At 34.1% G+C, this 7,557-nt stretch overlaps 1 long non-coding RNA gene across 1 annotated transcript; it reads left to right on the top strand.

The window, feature by feature from the left end:
• Positions 1-6,250: 6,250 nt before the first annotated feature.
• On the top strand, positions 6,251-7,557 carry LOC120253360. Its single transcript, XR_005534249.1, has 2 exons — positions 6,251-6,430; positions 6,721-7,557. It is a non-coding gene; the product is annotated as an uncharacterized LOC120253360 (long non-coding RNA).

Raw genomic sequence — 7,557 nt, 5'->3', positions numbered from 1 at the left:
GAGAGAGAGTTTTTGGAAAATTACTTTTTAGTCACTGAAAAGTTTCAGTCTTTCTGATCAGTCCCTCTGACTTTTCTATTTTCAAAAAAGTCCCTCTTTTACTGTTTTTATTCCTTTTCAGTCCTTACCGTCAAAACTGTGGCTGTGAAATGTCAAACTTGCCCTTGTCTCAAAAGTAAACATTGGAGGGATTTTTCCCTCCATGTCACATCAACTTTTGGAGAAAAGCTAAAAGTAAATGTACATAACTTTTTAAATATTTTTATCTTTATCTTCATCTTGTTGCTTCTTGTTCTTCTTCGTCTTGTTGATGAAGCTTTCCATTTTTTTATTCTCCTTCGATTCTTCATTGCCATCATTGTTATTCTACACCTTCTTGAGGCCCGAAAAAGATTTTTCTTAGGTTCATCATTGTAATATTTTTTATTCTCCATCTTGTAGAGGCTATGGGGAAAACTTTCTAAGGTTCTTCATCTTCTCATCTTTTAAAGTAAGTAACAACCAATAACCTTTGTGGCTTTTTAAAATTCCATGCAAGTGTTCATAATCAATGGAAATTTTTTGTGTTGTGGCGCAATACAAAAGAGAAGGACATATGCTTCAATTCGCCGTATTAAGTTCATGGAAAACAAACAGCAATATGTGACATATGTGAGTGGTGGGGGTGAAGTTCGTGACACCTGACTCGTAAAAAATGCTTTGCCGAATCGAGTGCTGGTTACCTTTAATTTGCATGCTTCTGTGTAATTAAACGCTTTTATGTATATTAAATTAGCTTCAAGTATTTCTTGTAGTAATAGTACTTGTTGTGTAATATTATTCATTTATGTGTAGTTTTTAAGTTTGGTGTGTAATAAACGTTGTTACTAATAATATCTATGTTATGCGTTGTCATGCAGAAATTCCTTCTCAGCAAGCATGAACGCCAATGTCGAGACTTTTCTCATTTCAGGCTTGTTTGTTGGGGTTCAAGCAGGGGACATACCATTACTTTTTGTTATGGAACGCATTTGCTTGGTAAGTACGTCGGGATTCTATTAGATGCAAACATAAATTGACTTAAATCTGAAGAATCTCATCAACCCTTTTGTGATCTCTGGTTATCACAGGACATTGTTCTTCCGGTGAACTCCCCAGTGACGACGCAGCGGCAAAGAGGACATGTGGAGTGCGAGCGCAGCCACACGTCAATGCAAACCAAGTGAAACCCATACTTACACAACGAGAGTAACCTGGCCTTCTCGCCATCGCCAATCTCCGACAAACAAACGGCACATTCTACTATCTCTGATGACTTAAAACTAACCACAGGGGATGGATTGGATGATGGTTTCTTCAAGTCTTGTGTTGGTTCTAAGTTCCAAGGTGGTGGCTGGTATAGCATCACTGGAGTGGCTGCTGCGGTGGAGATGGTGTCTGTTGATACTGTAGAAATAAAGAAAGTATAGCGAAGGCTAATAACATGAAGAAGAAGATGACTCCAACAACTATTATCTCGGCTCCTATGACTATTCCGTTGTCTGAGTTGGTTGTCGACATTGTCAGTTACATATAAAGTGTAAGTATCTGAGAATTTCATGTATATATGGTGAGAATCGTTATATATACATACATGCATTATATAAAGTTTATCCCCTTAAAAGCTCTTAAAGCACTTCAATGCCATTTGGAGCATATATATATATATATATATATAAGCATTTGCCCGTTTTTAAGTTATTTTATTTTATTTCCCTAAATGAATTAATTTTCTTCTTTAATCGGGATTGTGGTACAATTTTATTTTATAATTTAAATTAATTTATAGAATAGTCCAGTGATCATGGTTTCCTAATTAAAAAACTAAATATAAACAAACTTGTGCAACCCCATAGTACAAATAAACCAAATTAATAAAATAAATTTACAATCTATTTATATTAAAACAATTAATGATATACTCAATGAAACTATTGATATCAATATAAATGATGTGTAGTAATATTAATAAGAAATGATATAAATAAATTATGTTATCTTCATTTAATTTAAATGATAATCTTCAATTTTTTTTAGAGCTAAACTAACAGAAAATTAGCATAAATAAAGTTGAAAAACAAAACAATAATTTAAGACACGCTTTTTCTTCCTTCATTTTTAAGCATTACCAATCCATTGGACCTTGAATCTACTTAATCAAAGAAATCACACAATTAACAAATAATATATATTTAATAATTGATTTATTAATGAAACTTGAGCTTCTTATTTATAAATTGTAATATTAAAAATAAGATAAAATATAATATTTATCATTATCAATTTTATAATTTGATAAATAAACAACTTTAATTTATCATAAGAAGAATTACCTTACATTTATATTTTTAAAAAGTTATTTAAAAAATATTAATATAAAAAATTGACTTATAAATGAAAACATAAATTGGAAATAAATAAAAGACCTAAATTCATTATGAGATGAATTATAGACAAAATCTCTAATATTTGAATGAAGATAAGATAGGATATTTATTATTATTAATTTTTATAAGGGAAAATTTCAAAAATAAACCTTGTGGTTGTCGGGTTTTGCAAAAGAGGGACAAAAGAAATTTTTTTTTGATTTACTACCTTGTGGTTTCTCTGTGTGGCAAAAAGGGGAAAAATCGTAACGACGGTTAGTTGTTGCTTACGTGGCAAGGGCAAAGTTGACATTTGACATAAAAAATTATATCTTCCTATGAGTTGGGGTTTTAATGTATTATGCTAATTAATTTGAATGATTAATGTGCTAATTAAACATCCTCGATTGCCACCCTTGTTCAGATAAAAAAAAGGTTATTCTTTCTTGAGAGTAAAACTAGGGTTTTTTTTGGAACATTTGATTACTGGTGATATCGTCAAAGCTTTCCAACATCCTCTGGAGGTGGCTATCACTCGTCAGGTAGGGATCTCAATCCTTTGAGTTGGTTTTGCTGGTGGTTTTTAAAAATTGCATAATAATTTTCAAAATTTGTTGTAATCACCTGCCACCTTATTCCACCAACATGCTATGATTAATAACACAATAGTACCTGTAGAGAAAATCAAATAACTCTATACCATAGTTCCCCTCTTCATGCTATGTTTCCCTCTTGATGTTGGATCTTTACTTTGAAAATAATCTGAGGCTAGGTTTCAACACAAGAAACAAACAAAGGTGGAAGAGAAATGAAGGGTAAATAAATAAGGGCAATGGAGAAGGCACCGTGGAATCGCAACCCCCTAATGATCCAAAAAAACCTAGCAATTGAGGTGCTTGAAAACCCCTAGTCCGAAGGAGAACGTTTTTCTGTCTGAATGATGGATGGAAATCAAGGTAACCAGCCTTGTTACAAGGCTCATAGGAAGATATGATTTTTTTTTTATGTCAAATGTCAACTTTACCCTTGCCACCTAAGCAACAACTAATGGTCGTTACGGTTTTTCTTTTTATTGCCACACAAAGAAACCACAAGGTAGTAAATCAAAATTTTTTTTCTTTTGTCCCTTTTTTGCAAAAACCCGACAACCACAAGGTTTATTTTTGAAATTTTATGTATGATACCTATTTAAAGGGGAAATTACTGTTTACCCCTCGAGAATTTCAAAACTTCCCAAACAGCCCCTGTGAGTTGTGCATACCTCAGACAGCCTTCCTTTATTGTTTCACTTCCTTTTTGCCCTCTGCATTATGAAATTTCATCATTGCCCTTAAACCTTTTTGCATACATTTTTTCATTCTTTTTTGCATTCCTTTTTCCATGTACTCATATCTTAAACAGAGATCTCATTTTTTAAACAGAGAGTTCATTTCTTAGACAGAGAGCTCATATTTTTTAAACAGAAACCTCATTTCTTAAACAAAAAAACTCATTTCTTAAACAAAAAACTCATTTTTTAAACAGAAACCTCATTTTTTTAAACAGAAAACTCATTTTTTAAACAGAAAAACCAATATTTACGTGACAAATTAATCCTGAATATAAAAACCAATTAATCTTAGCCACTTGTACATATTTAAATAGAAACAACGATAATTAAGCACTTTTTTAAATGTAAACGTAATATATTAAACAGAAACATCGATAGTTAAACAAAGACAAACAAGCATAAAGACGGTCGTTCTTTATTATATGGAGATAACGATATTTACATTAAAAATTTAATAAGTTTGTGGGAAAAATTTAGGTTAGCATGATTACATTATAACTACAAACAAACTTATAACTACAAACAAAAGAATTTAGGTTACCATGAAGAGTAATGCATGTACTCATTTCTTAAATAGAGAACTCATTTCTTAAACAGAGAGCTCATTTTTTAAACAGAGACCTCATTTTTTAAACAGAGACCTTATTTTTTTAAACAGAAACCTCATTGAGTAGGGACATTGAGTATCTCATCGTCGCTGATCTCGCGCAAACGCTTAAGCTCTGAGCTCCAGATCTGGCAAGCGATCTCAAAGGTGGCCTGCTCGTGTGGGGTCTTAAAGGAGAAATCTTTGCCGGCGTTGGCAATCCGATTGACGACGTTGCGGAACTTCTTCTTCATCCGCCGAAGCTTCTCGATCAACAGATTCTTAGTGAATTCAAGCTGGAGTTGGGTCTTGATTTTCTCGTAGAACGGACCAGTATCATGCTGATGGGAAGCTTCAATTGTGTCGCGCTGAGAGATGAATTCGAGAAACCCTTTGAGGATCACCAGTTCATCCTCGTCTGTCCAGAGCCGCTGAAAAAGCCGCCTCGAGTCATCATAGCTGCTTCCTATCTGACAGGGGACGAGGTGGCGTTCCTCGGCGGTCGGAGTGGTGAGGCCTTCGGTGGTGACGTCGGATAAGACAGGCTGAACTTGAACCGAACCATTCTCGGCTGCAGAGACCGTAACATGGATAGCAATAGGGTTAGGGTTAGGGATCATTCCGGGGTTTGGATCCATGGTGCCTAAGTCGGTGACGGTAACGAAGGGAGGAAGCGGCGCCGACGAGGGTTCGATCTCTCCGTCTTCGTCTTCATCGTCTTCGCTGTCGTCGACCTCATCGCTTTCATCTTCTTCGTCGTCGACCTCGGGGAAAACTGCATGCTCCTCTTCGTCGAGCGAAGGCATTGAAAGGTTGCACCTTTTTCTCCGGCATGATCGAGATTGAGATCAAGATGAAGATCAAAATTCTAGGGTTCGAAATTCGAGCGTGAATCTTAAGATTCTGAAAGAATAGGAACTTTTCTGATTGAAACTGAACGGACGAGATGCAACGTGACTGTGATTGTGGGCCGCATGCTTTGCCTCACTGGCCCAGCCTGAGATTTTGGGGTGATAAATACACCCTCAAAAAACTCATTACTTAAATAGAGACCTCATTTTTTAAAACAGAACCTCATTTCTTAAACAGAGACCTCATTTCTTAAACAGAAAACTCATTTTTTTAAACAAAAAACTCATTTTTTTTAAATAGAAAACTCATTTTTTTTAAACAGGAAACTCATTTTTTAAACAGAAACATTGATATTTTAAATAAAAGCCTCATGTTTTAAATAGAAATTCATTGTACCCAAGGGCATTATAGTCAAACCCTGTCACACTTGCCACAACTTCCCACGCAAGGGACAATTTCGTCCAAAAAATTCCAAATTAACTCTATCAATCACTGTTAGATGCTTGGGGGGTTTAAAAAATAATTGTATTAAAAAGGAAGGGGTTTTATGGATAGTCAAATTTAGGGGGAGAATCTGTGCATATTGCAAATTTTGAGGGTGTTTTTAACAATTTTCACCTTTTTTTAAAAAAAAAGTTGTTTTAAAAATATTAATCTAATATGAGATATGATATATTTTATAATTTGATAAATAAAATATTTTAAATTATCAAGTACCTCTTTGTATTTTTAAAAGTTTAACAATAGGATAATTTAATATAATATACTATATTATAAATATTTAATGGTTGATATTATTCTAATTGTTAGTATAAATTATTCTTAATTTTTAATTTTTTTTCGAAGTTACAATTTTATTTCACTTGGAAGTTATCCATCAATAGGTTATTCATACTTCATAATTAAAAAAAATTAATTTAAACAAATTTTAAAATAATTTCATATATTTGGAATATATGGTACCAACACAATAAATTTTAGAAGAATACAATAAAATAAGATGCTTTAGGGGAAAACAAACTTATTTAATAATATTTGGTTATATATATATATATGTGGTATTAGTGACTTTGGTTTTTTTTTTTTTCTTCGCCTTTGTCGTCTTTTTCTGATTAATGTAGTTATGAACTCCTTTTCTTTTCCAGTATAATTCAATCTTCTGAATTCGAAGCACATCGCTTCAAGTCTTGCACTCACCGTTGGAGCTTCTCGCAGGAGGCCCTCTCGGGCGCGCGTTTCTAGGGTTAGGGTTTTGTATCGACCACCAAAGCCACTCAGGTATTGCCTTGTTCTAATCCTCTTTCGATTCTTTGCATTCAATTCGGTATGATTAGGGATTTTATTTGTATATCTTGAATTTTTGGCTAAAAATCCATTTTTCTAGTGCGCATCTAGGGTTTTGCCTGCTTGTTTTTTTATTTGGTTATTGGTTTGGTGAAGGGATGTGCCTGATTTCATATGCCAAGTAAAGCTTTTTTTCCTTTCTTTTATGGTATTGGTTTTCAAGGATGCCCCTTTTATTTGTGGAAGATTGATTTGGTGTCTTTTCAATATGAAAATTTATGTAGGAGAATAGTCCATGGGTTTGGATTTACTCTATGTTGCTACTTGCTAGTATTTATCATCAAGCTGCTAATGCTGGAGACTACCTTTGGTTGTAATGTATGATAAAAAATACTTGCAGTTTTTTCTTGGTATTGTTATTGGGTGTCCTTGATTTAAAGACCCGGTAGCAATATTAGTTTCGTTTAGAATTTCCAAGAGGTCTTGTTTTGATTGTTGGTTTACTTAGAGGATGTAAATACACAACTTGGCTGTGACCCCTATGAGCTTCATATTATCTACCTTCTGTGAAAGGTGTGTTTGGTTCCTGGTAGTGGATATGGAAGTTGGGATTGGCCACTTCTAAGTAACTCTAGACGATTGGTTGACTGTTGTTGAGGATCGAATTTGTGGAGGGAACTTTAACTTCTAAACCCCTCCATTTTGTTGTTTTAACTTCCGAAGAAACGACAACTTTGATGGATACACAGTTGTATTACTTCCTACAACTAAGCGTTAAAAGTGATTGGCTTCGAGGCCTTTTCCTCAACCAACCAAACATCATGAATTGCAGATTCCACCTTAACTATGGCTTACTTCAATCCCATCACTTTTGAGGGTTATTGAAAACCAAACATGCCTAAAGTCCTTCCGAGAGTTACATGTCCTGGCTGGTGACCCATATGGAGAGAATTGCATAGGTGGATTTCTGCTAGAGAATCATTGCCTTCAGTGTTTATCACCTCTTTTGTCATGTGCGCTGGGCGAAATGATCTGCCAATCTTTTCCTGTCCGAATAGCTTTCTCTTCATGAATTTGTGTGAAACTCTTGGTTTATGAAGTCATTATTTTTTCTTATTTTG

This window comes from Dioscorea cayenensis, unplaced genomic scaffold (genome assembly GCF_009730915.1).
Source record: "Dioscorea cayenensis subsp. rotundata cultivar TDr96_F1 unplaced genomic scaffold, TDr96_F1_v2_PseudoChromosome.rev07_lg8_w22 25.fasta BLBR01000064.1, whole genome shotgun sequence".
Taxonomy (NCBI): Eukaryota; Viridiplantae; Streptophyta; class Magnoliopsida; order Dioscoreales; family Dioscoreaceae; genus Dioscorea; species Dioscorea cayenensis.
This window is presented reverse-complemented; position numbering and strand designations above follow the sequence as displayed.